Raw genomic sequence first — 17,597 nt, 5'->3', positions numbered from 1 at the left:
TTACGAAGGGAGGTGATGATTAGTGATCAGTAGTATGGTTTCATGCCAGAAAAGAGCACTACAGATGCGATGTCTGCTCTGAGAGTATTTGAGAAGTACAGAGAAGATCAGAAGGAGTTGCATTGTGTCTTTGTGGACTTAGAACAAGCATATGACAGGGTGCCTAGGGTGCCTAGAGAGGAGTTGTGGTATTGTATGAGGAAGTCGGGAGTGTCAGAGAAGTATGCACGAGTGGTACAGAATATGTACGAGGATAGTGTGACAGCGGTCAGGTCTGCAGTGGGAGTGACTGATGCATTTAAGGTGGAGGTGGGATTACATGAAGGATCAGCTGTGAGCCGTTTCTTATTTGCAATGGTGATGGACAGGTTGACAGACGAGATCAGACAGGAGTCCCTGTGGACTATGATGTTTGCAGATGACATTGTGATCTGTAGTGAGAGTAGGGAAGAGGTGGAGGAGACCCTGGAGAGATATGCTCTAGAGAGAAGAGGAATGAAGGTCAGCAGGACTAAGACGGAATATATGTGTGTGAATGAGAGGGAGGATGCAAGGAGTAGAGGTGGCAAAGTTGGATGAATTTAAATAGTGGGATCAACAGTTCAGAGTAATGGCGCGTGTGAAAGAGAGGTGAAGAAGAGAGTACAGGCAGGATGGAGTGGGTGGAGAAGAGTGTCAGGAGTGATTTGTGACAGATGAGTACCAGTAAGAGTGAAAGGGAAGGTCTATAAGAGAGTAGTGAGACCAGCTATGTTATATGGGTTGGAGACAGTGGCATTGACAAAAAAGCAGGAGTCAAGAGCTGGACATGGCAGAGTTAAAGATGTTAAGATTTGCACTGGGTGTGACGAGGGTGGACAGGATTAGGAATAAGTATATTAGCGGGTCAGCCCAGGTTGGAAGGTTTGAAGACAAAGCCAGAGAGGCGAGATTGCGTTGGTTTGGACATGTGCTGAGGAGGGATGCAGAGTATATTAGGAAAAAGATGCTAAGGATGAAGCTGCCAAGTAACAGGAAAAGAGGAAGGCCTAAGATAAGGTTTATGGATGTGGTGAGAGTGGACATGCAGGTGGTTGGTATGACAGAGCAAGATGCAGAGCACAGGAAGAAATGGAAACCGGTGATCCACTGTGGCAACCCCTAACAGGGGCAGCTGAAAGAAGAAGACTAGCAATAATGTACAAGAAAGATGAAATGAAATGCTAGAGATGTGGACACCCTGATGCTGACTGGATACATATGGTTGTTAATTGCAAAATAATTCCCCCACTTTGCTTAGACTTTAAATAACCTTTGTAAAGCTCTATGGAATGGCAACTGTATAATTTCTGGCTTCCTTATTCTTTTCAATGTTCCTGTTCCTGAAGTCATTCCTAAACACCAAACATTTTTACTATGGTCTATCCTCTCTCTAGCAAGGAAAATTGTTTCTAAAAATTGGAAATCCCAATCTACTCTTGTCTTTAAAGTTGAGTTTATTCATCTTGTAAAATACATTTGTAAGAATGAGATTGCTACTATAAAAGCAAGGACTAACAACACAACTCATCATTTAATTGCTTAAACAAAATTGTCTAATCTGTTAGAGAAATATTAAGTGTTCTCCTGTGTATATTGCTTTTTTAGCTGTTATGGACATTGTATATAATTCGTTTTTTCTTGTTACAATACTGTTAAGTTTATTGTGTTATAAAATGAATAAAAACATTTTTGAAAAAAAAAAAAGAAGATTGAGAGAGAGGATTACCGGACATGTTTATGATATTAGAAAGAAGAAAATGACAAATGCTTTGTTTCGTCACTCTTTGAAATGTTCTAATTTCAAGAAAATCTTGTTTTTTGCTATAGATAGGGTTCAAGTGACACCATTATGTGGAGACAACTGTTTTAGACAGTAAAGAATTACATTGGCAAGTGAGACTTAATGCCTCACAAACTCCTGGTATTAATGGCACCATTTCCTGTCAAGCATTTTAAAGTTAATATCGGCCATTATTTAATTTAAATGTATATATTTTAAGTAGAATTATTGTACAATTATTGTTATTATTTATCAACCAACTTTAATTTAAATGTATATATTTTAAATAAAATTATTGTAAAATTATCCGTTATCAACCAACTAGCTGATTTTATATCATGCACATCCATTTATCTGTTTTAAATTTTTAGTTCTATTTATACATATGTACATGGAGTTATTTATATATATATATATATATATATATATATATATATATATATATATATATATGTGTGTATATATATATATATATATATATATATATATGTATATGTGTAGTTACATATTTTCTATTCTATTTTTTTAGATATTTTAGATGTTTTGTTGAACATTTGTAATAAGGTTTCCAAAGTTTTTCATACATTATAGCATATTTATGGTGTTAAGTGTTATTCGTTTGGTGTGTTTGTCTTCGAGGCTTTCTAGCTTTTTTCATCCATCCTCTTAAACACATCATGTCATGCTTTGTGGTTGTTAACTGACCATTTGTATAAATTTTGGTTTAATTTTGTAAGCCTGGTTACTCTGATGAAGTCTGTCATAGACGAAAGCGCTCAGGTTTGCATTCATGTTGTTGTTTTATTCAAATAATAAACTAACTTGGATTCAGTTTGTGGTGTTTTTTTCATTTGTTTTTTCATTATGCATATTTATTTGTAGTTATGCTGGTTCTCTGGTTATTATATGGATAATTGAAATCACTAAGAATAGTAGTATTTACCTCAATCTTGAAGGACTGAAGCTTGTTTACATGAACGTCCTAGAAGGGATTCTGTAGATGGTTTGGTAAAGATCTTATTGGTAGTTACTAGTGTATTCTTGGGTCCCTTGTCATACAAGTTTTTAGAAGTGATGGAGTTGGGTAGCGATATGGACACACCAACAACAGTGACAGCCCCCCATAGGAGGGCTGAAAAGGTTGTAGGCATTGAAACCTAGCGGGGAGCATGTTTTGTCAGTACATTGGACACAAGTTTGTTAAAATGCAAATGTCAAAATTTTTTTAACAATCAGGACGACAGTTTCTTGTTAAAACTTTTTGTTATTCAGCAGTGTTACTTTTATACTCTCTTAATATGGTTTGGCTAGTATGGTAGATGGATCAAGACTTATACTGCTTAAAAAGGCACAGTAGTGTAAGAGAAAGCCTTAGCCAGTGTATGCAAGCCATGAGGCGAAAGGTACAAGCTATCACTGACAAATCCAGTATGACTGTTGACCATCGCCTTATAGTGCTTAAAAAGGCACAGTAGTGTAAGAGAAAGCCTTAGCCAGTGTATGTAAGCCATGAGGCGAAAGGTACAAGCTATCACTGACAAGCCCAGTATGACTGTTGACCATCGCCTTCTAGACAGACACACAGTGGACTCCCTTGAAATAACAGAAATGACTAAGCTAGATGTTGAAGTCAGTCATCTTTATTTTATACTGTGGTATCATTCATAGAGAGGGTAGGATGTTGCTTGCTCAAGAATAGCTTTATACCAGCCTTGAACACATACACGGAGGAGTCTGCCAAGTTTCTTCATATAACTTAAGGATGTATGTCTCAAGTTGTTCACAACCACATGAACAATGACCGCATTATTGGTGCACCTGGGGTAAAGGAGCTTGAGTGGCTTAGTTACCTTTTATATCCCGCCACTTGAGAAGCAGCTTACCATTAATCTTTCTTTGTTCTGCTAGTTAGTGGCATAACAGTGAAGCACACAGAGGGAATACCTATGACCAGGACTTGTCTTGTGTAGTGACTGGCCCATGTAGCCTTAAGTGCTTAGATGTGTTGTCTTGGTGACCCATCTGAACAATGTTTGTGCGGAGTAGTGGTATTATGTAGTTTACAGAGTGTCCTTTTGCTTTTGAGGATATTTCAAGTCTTGCTTGCACCTCAGGGACCTTTGAGGCTTTGGAAGGGACATCTTAAGTACCTATGCATAAGAAGGCATAGTTCTGAATGGTGTGTATTTGTGTATAAGTTAAGTTTAGGTACTGAACCTCGAGTGCTAGCATTTTATTTTGTTGAGAGACTAGCCTTCAGACTCAGTAATCTTGTACATTTATTTGTGTGTGTGTGTGTGTGTGTGTGTGTGTGTGTGTGTGTGTGTGTGTGTGTGGTATAAGGAAGTGGTTGTTGGTGAACATGAGGCAGTAATTGCATTGTAGTGCTGGTAAGTGGGCAAGATGGGGTGTAAGGGTAGTTTACGAACCTACCATACTACAATACGGTATCTGCCATTTTTAATTTGTCCAAGTCTTTTGGGTTTCTAATACCATGACTGGAATGGGACCCCATTCTAAGTCAAAGTACAATTAAAGTTCATGAAATTAGTATTGTTTCACTCTTTGATGTTGGCCAAAAGTGCTCTTCGCAGCACCCGCAATGTGCCCAGTAATGACTCCTCCTGCAATTCATATGGTGTTACATGAATTGGTAACGTATCTAAATACAATTGTAAATTCTTTTTTATAAGACCAGTTGCTCTTACTACTGTTGGAACTGTCTGGGTATCTTTCTTCCACATGGCTCTCGTTTCTGCCTGCAGATCGAGGTATATTGTGACGTTGTGTCACTCTGTACGCAAGACACTAGTCACTAGGTGTGGCAATTTCAGTGATCAGTGCTACTTTTGTCTTCTTTTCTTGGACCACTATATCTGGTTTTCTAGCTTCTGTCTTTTGGACTGTTGGCATTGGGTGGTCCCATGTGATGTAAGCTTCATCATTTTCTATGATTCTCTGTGGCTCATGTTTCCAGTGTTTTTCAGCCACTTCGATGCCATAATGTTTGCACAATCTCTAGTGTAACAATCTCGCCACAGTATTATGCCTTTCAGTATACAGTCCCTCTGCCATTAGAGAGTTGCAACCAGCAATAAGGTGTGTGACCGTTTCCAATTTGGTTCCACAAAACCTACATATGTCTGTTTCTCCCACATGTTCAATGGACTTGGTAAACCAGCGTGTACCTAGCCCACTGTCTTGGGCTGCCAATATTAACCTTTCATTTCTTGATGGAAATTCACCTCTCCTTAACTATTCCTGCATTCGTTCTTGATCAACATGAGGCTCTTCCAGAAGTTTTCTATAATTGCAACTATATAATTGCAACTATATTTATGTTTTTTTCCACATTTCTTGCCTTCTCATCTAGTCCTTCACCTTATATTCTTTCTTTTGTTTTTAGCACATTTAGTTGCTGCCTGGTTTTTATCCACTTCTGGTTTGATTTCCATTCCTGCTTGACATCGATATGCTTCTGCTAAATTAAGCAGAGATGTCATCTTAGATTTATTCTTCTCATTTTTCAAAACTTTCACCACATTTGGATCTTGTGAGGTCAGTAGATACATGTGGAGTCCCACAATTGCAGATGTATACATGTAATCAATTTCAAGGAGGCCCATCCCTCCTAACGGGGAATGTCTAATGTTGGTATAAACTGATTTTTATAAATCATTTGGTGAGCACGAAGTATCCTTCTTGTTTTAATATCCAGTCTATCCAACACTTTTTGGGGCCAGTCAATCGCTCCAAAACTGTAAGTTAGGACAGGAAGAGCAAATTGATTTATAGCTTGGATCTTGTTCCTAGGTGTCAATGCTGTTTTCTGGATTAATTTAAGTCTTGTAAAGTATTCCTTACTACGCTTTATTCGCACTTGTTCATGTTTTATTGCTGATCCTTCCTCAATTCCCAAGTGTTTATACATCCCCTCTTGCTCAAGTTCTTTTATATCACATTCTTGTCCCAAACTGATGTTTCCGTGGTGCTGCAATTTTCCTTTTTTTAAAGGCTGCTTTTGCACATTTATCAAGACCAAATGACATTAAAATATCTGAAAAAGTTTTGACAACCTGGAACTGTGGTTTCAGTTCCTCATCTGATGAGCTATACAATTTTAAATCATCGACAAAGAGAAGATGAGAAGTCATTAGACTTTGTTGTTTTCTAGACGCCAAATTATAGCCATATCCTAACCTGTTAAGTAAACAGCTTAATGGATTAATGGCAAGGCAAACTAGCAACGGTGACAGGGAGTCACCCTGGAATATCCCCCTTTGGATTTTTATCCCTGGGATAATAATCTGTCCTTTATCATGGCTTAATTGCAAAGTGGTCTGCCACTGTTTCATGGTTACTGTAATGTAATCAATCAGTGTAGGGTGTACCTTATACATTTTTAAGCACTCTTTTATCCATGAATGTGGGATACTATCAAATGCTTTTTTATAGTCAATCAATGCCATACTTAGGTTCTTCCCTTTCTTACAGTTCTCCACTATAACTTTATTTAACAACAAATGATCCTTTGTTCCATATGACTTTCTTTTATTCCCCTTTTGTTCTACTGCCATAATTGAGTTTTCGTCTAAATGACTATAAACTCTGTTGGCGTCAATCCCCATGTATAGTTTATACGTCATCGGAAGCCAAGTTATTGGTCTATAATTTTTAGGGTAGCTTGCAGGTTCACTCTTGAGTAAGAGCGTTGTTTTTCCTGTTAACCAGTGCAGTGTCTGTTCGGGGTGTGCATATAAATAGTTCTTGCTCATGGCTAGATCCTCGTGTAAAGAAGTTAATACTTTAAGCCAAAAGTTAGGTACTGCATCTGGGCCTGGGGTTTTTCAATTAGAGGCTTTTCTCAACTGTTTCAATCTCTCTGGCTGTTATTTCATCCAATTTCATATCGTGATGCCGCGGTGGTACGGCAGTAGCGTTGTTACCTCACAGCAAGAGGTTCTGCCGTTCGATTCTCTGCTGGGCTTGGGAGTGCCTTCTGTGTGGAGTCTGCATGTCCTCCCCGTGGTTGGGTAGCGTTCGAAAGACATGCGTGCGTAAATGGGCGTGCCTTCATTGAAGGTTGAGCGTTGAGCTGGCACCTCGGCATTTCGTAAAAATCTACTGCCAATCATTAACTGACCGGAGTTCCGCTGTGGCGACCCCTTACTGGGAAAAGCCGAAAGACAAACAACAACAAGAACAACCTTTAAACTTCTTATTCTTTCTTTTACTTCTTCTTCTATCCATTTATTATCTTTGTTATTTTCCATAGGATCTTCATAGATACTTCTCCAAAATGTATCTACTTCCTCTTTTTTTCGGTGGTCTATCATTTCCTTTTACCGTATTTCCCAGTTCTCTATAAAACTTTTTTCGGTCATCAGTAAATTGATTATTTTGTGCTTTTCCCTTATATTTATCTTCGTATCTTTTGAGTCTTTCCACCCGTTTTGAAATTTTTAGTTTATCTCCAATAGTGCATAATAGATCCTGGTCTTTTCTAATACTGCTCACTGCTTTTATCGCATCTATCTTTCTTAATATTTTTGTTGATCTGTTCCCTCTTCTATAATCTTCTAACAATGACACTTCTTGTCTTAGCTGCTTTATAGTTTTCTGTATTCGATATTTCCATGATGGTATTCGCTTTCACCCCCCCCCCCTCCCTTGTTACCCTATGTTCCTGTGGTAGAATTTTGTCAGTTATTAATTTAGCAGCACAGTAATATATTCTGTTTACTTCTGTTATATCACATGGATCTCTATGGACAGTCCTAATTGCTGTGTTCATTTGTTTTATCAAGCTTCTGACTTTTGGGGTTTTATTAACCTTCTGCAGTCTATTTCTCTCATTGATCTTGATATATCTGTCTTTGTCTGTTAAATCAAGCAACTCTTCTCTTAACTCCTTTTCTACCATACTGCGGGCACATCCCTTGTTTTCCATTTCCTGTGTGCATTCTATAGAAAGTTCTATAACATCTTCTTGTGGCACATTCTCTTTAATTTCATCCTGTGCTGTCCGTTGCTCTATCATATGGGAATTCACTGGCCTATCACTCTTCAACATTGACTGCATCAGAGTTTCCACAGTTTCCTGTTCCTTTCCTTCCTGTCTAGCTTCAAGTGAACTTTTGTACTAGTTTCCTGTGAAAGGCTCCAATACCATATGGTATAATGTAGGTAAGCTGATGTATGCTAAGGAAGCCAAGTCATTTAACTGTCTTTGGCTGGCTGTTTGTAGCAGGGGGATTGCCATAAGTAGGAATTTAAGGAGATGCATCTGTTTTATCCTGGTTGCAACTTGTACTAGTAGGGCATTGGTTTGTGCTGCCAAGTGTTGATTCAGTTGTGGAGTTCCTATTTTGTGAGATAGGAATGCACTGTGTAAGAAGTGCAACTTCAAGATGAGACTCATGGTTAGAAGTTTGGAGGCGGGGAATAATATGGTGACGCTAAGACTTTTGCCAGAGTTCAGTTTCAGTTACTTGCATCTGTGGTGCACAAGTCTCAGCAGTTTCAACAGCAAGAAAATAAGTCCGCCAAATAGCCAAGCAGTATGACAGTAATTAGCTCAGAATACCAACCAAGTTACTTTCTATCTCTCCCAAAGTAAACTCTTGTATCACAGAAGTAGAAACTTTTCCCAGAACAAAATACAGGTAATACAGTCAGTAGCAGTAGGTTTTGCTATTTCAAATAAAGTAAAAAGAAATTTCTGCTTCTCTGCTTTTTTTAAGATCGGCAGTAGGTCAAGTCCTGTAAGCAAAGCACATAGCAGGAAACGTATTGCACAGATCAGTGCAGCTCAGCCAAATGAGGTATAATGGCATGCAGGTCTCAACAAGTTAAGCAGCAAGAAAAGTCCAAACAGCTAATTAGTGCCACACCTCACTTTGTTAGCAGTGTCAGTGATTTGTCCAGTGCACCAGCCAAGGTACTTTCTCTCAAAAAGCAAACTTAACTCTTGTGTTACAAAAACAGAAACTTTTTCCCAAACAAATTATACTTGGTGGAGTCAAGCAGCAGTAGCTTTTGGTATTTAAAATAAAATGAAATCTCCACTTCCTTGATTTTTTCAGAATTGGTGATAGGTCAGTTTCAGTAAGCAGAACACACACACGTCACCTGTCAAGGAGCTCAGTGCAGCCCAGGTAAATGAAACACAATGGCACGCAAGTCTCAGACATTAAAACGGCAAGAAGAAAAACCCAAAGAGCTAGTCACTGTCATGCCTTACTTATTACCAGGGACAATGATGTGCAGAGAGCAGGAGAGCTCATGTACTCATAGTCTACATTTAACATTCTGTTCAAATGTGGTACAGTTTGTAGAGCTTTTCTTTCCATGTCTGTCCTGTAAAGAAGCATTTGCCAAAGCAGTGCCTCATAAAACAATAAGCACTATTACAATACTCCTGAGAAGAATTAGCTTTGTACAGTTAATCATTTTTGTTTGCTTGATTAGTTGTGTACATATGCATGGGTTTGACGACACTAGTTTACACTTTGTGTTTTGTTGGTGGGGGTTGTTCATTTCTGTTCTGGTTGACATTGTGGCTCCCTCTTTCTTGTCTCAAAATATTCCAGACACGCAGTCTGAAACCAGACTTTGTGCCCTGAAGTCATTTTGGAGCACAGGCCAGTGGTGGTTATTCATACAGATGAAAAGGAAACATATAAAAAATATTCTGTTTTTTTTTTTTTTTTAATCCAAGAATTAAAAGCTGGACTTTGTAAAAAGACAGCAGCCTTACAAAGTATTTTTTCTGCAAAAATAAGTTTGTATACTTTGAATTTCACATACTCCTTCTCATTTTTTTCTTTGCTAAGGGTGACTTCATGAAAGCTGGATCCTAGACTTGCACCTTGAATGTAAAACTGATGCTACTTCAGGAGTTGCTGCTGGCCTCCTCCTCCCGTGCCTGTAACAGTTTCTGTTACAGTGAATATACCTGTTGAGTAAGTTTGTGTTTTATTTGCAGTCTAAATAAGACTGTCAGGGCTAATGTTTTACTTGACTGGCTACTTTCCTGGATTGAAAGAGTGTTAATTTTCATGTATGATCCAGAGAAAACAATACAAAAGCATTGTTTTGTTTAGAGTAGAATAGTAATCTTAACAAAATATTATATATATTAAAAAAAAAATAAATGAACTGGAAGAGGGGCCTTTAGAAAGGGGAAGGAACAAATTACATAGACATAAAAGGAATTTGCTGGAAGAATACATGTAAAATAATAGTCAGGAGGAGGAAGAGTGAAGTTGAAGGGAAGGCAGGAATTCCGCTATGTAATGCTGGACTGAATGACAGCTGTTCTAAAGAAAGAACACATATGCATTACTTAATGTATGCAAATGTAAAAATGTTAATATGGTTTGCTTTCTTTTCTATTAACGTGTGTGCCGGTGTAGTAAATGATAATTTAATCAAGGTGCTAAAACAATAGAGATGTAACTATTGAATAAAAATTGCTACGTTACTGAGTTAAAAAATGTATGTGACAGCAATTTGAGCTGTCTGTGCTTGTGTCACTAAGAATCACACTCATTTGTTTGACCATTTATGTTTCAGTCAAACCCACCTTTGAAAACCAGTCAGCCATGTATAATATATGTATATGTAATTATAATATGTGAATATACACTTTTTTTTTTTTTTTTTTTTTTTTATGGCAAAGTTGCTTAGGTAGTAGCATGCCTCAGGTTTGTGGTATTGTATTGGAACAAGGTTTGTCGTGATTTTGTACTATAACCTTGAGAAGTTGTCTGCAGAACCCATTTGTCTGAGGTAATAGAATAGTGTACGAAATACAAAAACACTGGATGCACTCGAAAAAGTACCAAAAATCCCACGAACAGAGTGCAAGAAGCCAAGAAAAACTGCAGAACTTCTGTAACTCCTTTTAAGACGTGTTTAATGAATGAAACGAACTACACAGACCATAACATTAACGCAGTTCAAACAACACAGTTCATAAGTGTTTTCATCCAAACCAAATGGACTTCATCAGACATTATTTAAACATTAAATAGATCTATATATAGTGATTTAATTAACCCAGTGACCAATGAATCTTGCTTTAAACATTTGAATTAAACAAATCAGAAAAACGGCCTCATTAATATTAAAATAAAATAAAATAAAATAAAATAGCAATGAAATCCTTGCCTTCAGAATAAAAACCTATCCAAAACATGTACACAGAAATATTCAATTGTTGAAATTATGCTTAGTAAAAATGCTAAATGTGTAACTAAAATTTTATTTAAATAAAGTGCTTGTGCTAACTAATATATTCCTATGTATATCTATTGATTTTCCTCCCTCTGCTGTCAAAACCCTGTATTGCATGTGTGTAACACTTGCCTGAAATTCATTACAAAAATGCATATTAAATACAGAATAATGAAATCCATAGAATACTGTTATGTAAATAAAGTGCTTGTGCAAATAATAAGTAATAAGTAATAGAATAGTGTGATAAATGGTCTCCAAGGGGTTTTGAGGAAGAAGTGGGGATTAGACCACAGCAGCTGCCACCAGGACATTCTCTACTGCCGCTTTGTCTTTTCTTTCCAGATGCCGGAGTTTATGAGACTTATCCTTTCCTTAGGGCCATTGACTGAGGTTGTGTCCTGTAGATGGACTTCTTACTGGTGAATTAGTCAGGGGTGTGAAATATCTGCTTTATGGCAACTTGATCATTGCTGTTTTGTCTAAGTACCCCTAAATGTCAGCAGCTGGTTTGCCAAATATAGTTTAAAACTAGACTACAAGAACATATTAGGTTTACTACACAAAGATGTTCTTCATGTTTCACTGTTGAAGTCATCACTAGTGGGTTATCCCTGCTGGGTAGCCCTCAGCTGGCCTGAATACCAGAGTAAAGATTTTCCCTCCTGTGTCAGCTGCAGTCGCCAGGACTGACATCATGTCATCAGTGGTATAAAGCAGGGCAGCCAATGCCATTACATCAGTCTTTCTTGCCATGGAGCCTGAAACAGAAGCAGTTTGCGTGTGCCTCGGTCGGCCATTGCCAGAGTGAAGTTGAAAACGACTAAAGCTAAGTGCCCCGTTGGGGATTTTTTTCTTGCACTAACCGATGTCCAAAAAAGTAAATAATTGTCTCAGCTGTGGAAAATAAATACCACACCGAGACTTTCATAACCTGTGTGCAACTTGTTTAAGCCCAGACCACAACATCCCCACGTGTCGGTTCTGCACCCTTTTTAACTCTAGGACCATTCGCCGTAGAACAGAAATTGTAGCCAGATATTTCAGAGACAAGTCTGCGCATTACAAAATGGTGTCCGTCAGTCAGCATGCTGTGGATATTCCCAAAAAGAGAAAAGATAAAGAAAGGGACAGACCACATAAAATTAGGCCTTCAAATGACTCCTCCCTGAAGCCAGTCGTCAGCTCTCTGGAATTCAGTCAGGCTCCTACACAGCCCCTGATACCAAACACAATTCCTTCACAGGCCTCTACCGAGACCCTTACAGAGTCTGGTACTTCGCCAGAATGGTCTGCACCTGCTGTTATTTGAGTTGTCTGCCCCGCGGTTGGGTCCAGAACTGCTATGCAGGCACCGGCTTCCGAGGAGGTTTTTCAGACAATTGACACCAGACAAAAAATGACCACGCTGCCGGCTACAGCAATTCACAGGCCTATGGAAGCACTGAGGCCTAAGAGCAGGACCACTCCTAGAAAAACTGTTCCCAGCTGCCATCTTCCTCAAGCACAACCTGCTCAGTCACAACAGCGTCTTAAGATGGCGGAGGACCTTATCTCTCTTATCAAAGGTAACCAGACCACTTCATCGAAAAGAAAAATGGATCTTTCCCCAGAGAGTCTATCAGAACATGACACTGAAGAATCTGATTATTTGGATTCTGATGATGAACAACAGCCCCTTACCTCCTTTGAGGATTCTGATGCAGAGGAATCCATCCCTTCTGCATCCCCCTCTGAGGATCTATCCTTTGGTGAGACCTTGCACACCCATAGGGAATATTTCCACTGGGAAGCTCAGGATTACCACTAGTCTAAGGAGAGACTAAAAAGATTTTGGATCTCCCCAGCACACAAACCCTTAGCTATCCCTCCCATTTTCGAGGTGGTGGAGGATGTTTTATGGAATCCAGCCTCACTCCTGATGCCCTCCTCCCTACACCTAGAAAGCCAGATGGGAATTACAGGGTGCCAGAAAGCCAGATAGGTATTTCAGGGTGCCAGACACCCACAAGTAGTTGTCCAAAAATCCTGCAGCAGACCCATAGGTCATCACTCAGGGACCCAAAGGGCTAGGGCCAGTTCATCAAAAAATCCTATTCCTTCAGACAAGGACAGCAGAGCTCTAGACAGATGGGGTAAAAAAGTGTACATCTCTGCTACCATGGCTATCAGAGCTCTTAACTAACAGTTCCATATGTTGAAATATCAGCAACATACCTTGGAACTATTAAAACAGAAGATTTTATCCTTGCCAGACAACTCTATTTCTAGGGAGCTGGGGGGGGGGGGGTCTCTTGCACTCTAGCTCTCAAGTGACAAAGCATTCCCTGTACTGCAGATACAATGCCTTAGAAGCCTCTATCAGAGCTGCTGTGGCAGGGTCAGTCATTAGGAGGAATGCATGGTTGAAAGAACAACCTCTGCTTGCTCATGTTAAATCCAATCTCCTAGACATCCTCCTAGATAAGGACCACCTGTTTGGATCTAAGGCTGAGGAGGTGATCAAGAAAATGGAGGACAAGGCCAAATTAATGCAGAAAGTTAGAATTCCTCCAGGTCCAACCTCTCAGATTCAGCAGGAACTATCCCTCCAAACACTGGTCCTTTCCTTCCCAATCCAGACCTGAACAAAGGAAAGCCTGCAGGGACAGATCATCCAGGCAGCAACCACAGAGACAACAGAGACCCAAGCAATGGACTTCTACTACACGCAGGGCAGGGAGTTCTAAGTCCACTCCCTACCCTAAGGACTTGCAATGACTCCTCCTTCCCCCTCTGCCCCACATCCACCCGTCAAAGGTTAGGAAGGCTATCCCTTTACAAAGACAATTGGCCATCCATCACAAAGGATCAATGGGTCCTAAAAATCATTTTTCAGGGATACAGATTCTCTTTCAAAGAAAATCCAACCTTAACAAGGTACCCAGACATACTATCCAATCAACGGGCAGAGGCACTCAAACAAATTCTGAAACCCTGTGCACAAAAAGCGGTGGAGCCTGTACCCCAGGAACAAACCGGAAAAGGGTTTTATTCCAGATTGTTCCTGGTGCCCAGGTAAGAGGGCACTTGGTGCCCTGTCCTGGATTTATCCACGCTAAACCTTTCCCTGCAAGTGCCAAAATTCAAAATGCCAACACTCCAAAAGTTCTTGCCCATGCTGAACCCAAATGCCTGGCTTGTTACCCTGGACCTAAAGGATGCCTACCTTCACATTCCAATAAGGGAGTCCTGCAGAAAGTTCCTTCGCTTCAGAGCAGGCTCACAACACTTTCAGTTCTCTGCTTTGCCCTTTGGCTTATCTACTGCTCCCAGGGTTTTCACCAAGTGCCTGGCTCCATTCATTGCCTTCTACAGGCAGCAAAACATCCAAATTTACCCATATATGGACAACTGCCTCATCCAGGCAGACAGCAAGGAAAAGCTCCTGCAAGACCTCGACTTTGTCAAAGCCCTGTTTAACTCTCTAGGCTTTACCATCAACAAGGAAAAATCAAATTTCCAGCCCGCCAGACAAATCACCTTTTTGGGAGCTCTCCTGGACACGGCCACCCAAAGAGCCTTCCTCTGTCCAGAAAAACAGAGCTTCCTGCCCCAATACTTCTCCCAATTGGCTTACAGAAAGCACCTCACAGCAAGAAAGTTTCTTCAAACACTGCGGTACATGACATCCTGTACAGACTGCACATGAGAACTGCGATGGTACCTAAAAAAATCTTTGGTGCCAGCACTAGCAGTCTCTGGAGATACATCTACCCCTTATCCCCTGCTTAAGAGCAGAGCTCCTATGGTGGCCAGAAGCCTGCTCACTGAAAAAGGGCCTACCCTTTCTATTTCTTTCCCTTGGCAAGGCTATCACCATGGATGCCTCAGACAAAGCCTGGGGGGGGGGGGGGGCACACTTAGGCAACATGTGCACCCAGTCACCACAAAACAAAAATACCCAATGGGCAATAAAACTTATAAAAAACAAAAAAATGAACCACGAACAACAGAATAAATCAAAAGCCTTTAATGCTGCTCCACACACGAAGCGCTTTCCCCATAAGTCAATGGCATCATCAGAGTGAATGGTAGCTATTCATCAAATCCTTATATACACCTATCAGTTAATTAATCATTCTAGTAAAAATAAATATGGAGTCAATCACCTTAAAGCTAAAATACAAATACACTTCTGTATAAAAAAACTCTACACAATACAGTCACAACCCACAAATACAAATCTAATTAATACTTATAAAACTCTAATATTTTGAATATTAACACTTAGTTTAAACTTGTTTAAAAATAAAAAGTATAAAAATACTATCTAAATTTTGATTGCTCAATGTTTCAAAATTGGTCCTGTAGAAATGAAATGATTTAATCCAGGTGACGTAGCATTCAATACAACCTGCCATTTATATTCCAAAAGTTCCACTTTTAATTTTTCATCACCACCCCTTTCATTATATAACACCCTATCTATTACAAAGAATAAACATCTCTTAAAATTAGTACAAACTGTACTGTGCATATATAGGGCATTGTGGGGGGGTCTTGATTTCTAATGGCCCTAAGGTGTTCACCTATCCGGTTTCTCAACCTACGGATAGTTTTACCTACATAAAATGTGCTACAGTTGGTACATGTAGCTAAATACATCACCCTTTGGGTATTACAATTAACCCTACCTGGACATGGAATAGTCCTGTTGTAACTCGGGACATTTACTTAAGAGTCCATCATTGATGAATCTGCAAGACCTACAGATCCCACATCTATTCATTTTGGAAAGAGTATATCCGGGCTTGTGTTGTTCTAAGAGTACCTTTCAAATCACAGTTAAAACATAGATCCCATGCTGTACGTATGGAACCCACTATCCCATTTATTTGGTTATTATATTTAAATACCAAAACCCTTGAATCTAAAATACTATGGTTATTAACTGTTCTCATACATTCTATATTCTTCTTCTTAAGTATAGGTAAAAAAGTAGTATCCCTCTTATTCAATACCTCATTACGTATTTTGGTCAACATTTTCAAGGGATAACCTCTGTCAAGAACCATCCCTATCAGTATCTATAACTCTTGTTTCAAGACTTGTTTATCACTAATAAGTCTTGACAACCTTACTATTTGACCCTTCACTATACCCCTACGTTGATGTGGGCGGGTGACAACTATTGTAGTGAAGTAAGGCATTACTGTGTGTTTCCTTCCTGAAAATACTACTCAAGTCCTTCAACAGTTTTTTTGTTAACCTAATATCCAAAAATTCAATTGTTTGACTATCCCATTTACTAGTGAATTTGAAGCAGGATGTTGTAGTATTAAGATATTATACGAATAACATGGCCTTGTCTTCAGTACCCCTCCAAAGTATCAGGACATCATCCAAGAATCTATTATAAAGGGCAATTTTATCTTTATATGTTGAATTCAAAACAAATTCTTCCTCCCATTGGAGTAACACCAAGTTGTCCAAACTAGGGGCACATTTTGCCCCCATGGCTACACCTGAAACTTGATGAAAAATTTCCCCCTCAAAGGACAAAAAATTATTTTTGAGTACCATATCCATAAAAGATACTACTAAATTTACTTTGACAATACTTAAATGATCACTTTTCATAAACTTTGTGTAAAATAATTTATACCTTCCTCATGCGGTATAACTGTAAACAAATTAACTATATCAATAGTTAGAAATGACCATTCAGTGTCTTTATTTCTCATTATATTCAGCCTTTGTAAGCGGTGCCAAGAGTCCTTCAAAATATGTTGGGCCTCAGCCACCACCTGCTGTGTATTTTTATCCACATACGCTGCCACGGGTTCAGGCTTTGAACCTTTCGATGACACTATAGCTCTGAATGGAAGATCATTAAGATTTTTGTGGATTTTTGGAATTCCAAACACAGCGGGGGTGACTGGGTGTTCCACATTCAAAAAATTGTGCTCATCACAATTTATTGTCCCTTCTTGATATAATGCATCCAGAAGGAACAAATCTATCTTATAGTAGGCTATATTCAGTTCATTCCGAGAAACCTGTAAATAAGTGGTGGGGTCGACCAAAATGTCTTGCATTTTAGCAATATAATCAAATTGTGACATTATGACTGCCCCTCCACCCTTATCTGGTTTCATAATTCTGAGTTCGTTACAACCTACCAATTCAATTAGTGCTTTTCTTTCATTCCTGGTTAAATTGTCATCATAATGAGAATTATGTTTCATTTTAATGGCATTCCGAACCCCTCCAATACACATTTTCTCAAGCAATGCAACTTCACTATTATATGGTGATATAAATGTACTTTTTCTAGTTAAGCCACCTTGTATCAAATCATTTGTCATATCAGTTTGATCTTTAACAAACAGGGCCAAATTTAACTGTCTAATGTATAATCTTATACTAGTATAAACATCAACCACATTAAAACTGTATTCTGGAATAAATGAAAAACCTTTACTCAAAAGATCATGGTGAGCTTCTTTTATGTCCATAGCACTGAAATACATATATATATATATATATATATATATATATATATATATATATA

General features: G+C 38.8%; 1 protein-coding gene across 3 annotated transcripts in view; it reads left to right on the top strand.

Annotated features, from left to right (window-relative positions):
• The window catches only part of CANT1 (calcium activated nucleotidase 1), an 847,030-nt gene that overhangs the window by 553,922 nt on the left and 275,511 nt on the right, over positions 1-17,597 (top strand). For 2 of the 3 annotated variants that reach the window (XM_044084989.1, XM_044084990.1), the window contains one exon: positions 9,637-9,765. The exons of the other annotated variant lie outside the window; for it this stretch is intronic. The gene's annotated coding sequence lies outside the window, so the exon portion shown is untranslated. The remainder of the gene's footprint in view (positions 1-9,636; positions 9,766-17,597) is intronic. 3 annotated transcript variants of the gene reach the window in all.

Source organism: Protopterus annectens, chromosome 10.part0 (assembly GCF_019279795.1).
Source record: "Protopterus annectens isolate FY-2018-M chromosome 10.part0, PAN1.0, whole genome shotgun sequence".
Classification (NCBI taxonomy): domain Eukaryota; kingdom Metazoa; phylum Chordata; order Ceratodontiformes; family Protopteridae; genus Protopterus; species Protopterus annectens.
Note: the sequence above shows the minus strand (reverse complement) of the source record. Positions and strands in the feature narration are given on the sequence as shown.